Below are 897 nucleotides of genomic sequence, written 5' to 3' on the forward strand. Positions count from 1 at the left end.
CACAGCAAGGTCGCAATAACCCTAATCCCGACCTTTTCCGCTGCAACTCCGACCGAGCTCTTAATTGCATTTTTTCCCGACAAAAAAATGCGTTAGGACAAAAAACATTTCCCTATTTTGACGTGGACGACTGTGAGGGTCGTTGCGTAAACAGACCTCGAGGGATATACTGTGCCATCTGATGCGCGTCTGTTTGGTGTAAATGGCACCCGTAATGTCTGTTTGATCTTTGGTAACGGCATTTGAGGCACTCGACTGAGATTCGTTTCTGAATATTGGAAAATGTATCTTTATCTTTATTCCTACATATCTGTATCTATCTATATCTATTTATCTATCTTTCTGTTTATTAATCTGTCTATCTTTCGATATATCTAACTATCTATCTATCTTACTATCTATATATCTTTCTGTCTATCCATCTATCTATTTCTCTATATCTGTCTATCTATCTAATCCATCTATTTGTCTATCTATCCTTCGATCCACCTATTTGTCTATCTATCCTTCGATCCATCTATTTATATATCTATCTATCTACCTACCTACCTATCTATCCATCTAGCGATCTATCTATCTATCTATCTATCTATTCCTTGATTTATCTGTCTGTTGATCTATCTACTCGTCTATCTTATCTATCTATTTCTTGATTTATCTGTCTGTTGATCTATCTATCCATCTATCTATCCATCTGTCTATCTATCTATCTATCTATCTATCTATCTATTTATCTACCTATCTATTTGAATCTTTATCTTTTTATCTCTTTACCTATTTATCTCTCTATTTATCTATATCTATATTTCCATCTATCTATCGTTCCATCTACGTACCTATCTATCTATTTCGAGTGTATATGCTTGAATGCAAACGAACTCAAAATCGCATTTCCTC

The sequence above is a fragment of the Penaeus monodon genome, chromosome 18 (assembly GCF_015228065.2).
Source record: "Penaeus monodon isolate SGIC_2016 chromosome 18, NSTDA_Pmon_1, whole genome shotgun sequence".
Classification (NCBI taxonomy): domain Eukaryota; kingdom Metazoa; phylum Arthropoda; class Malacostraca; order Decapoda; family Penaeidae; genus Penaeus; species Penaeus monodon.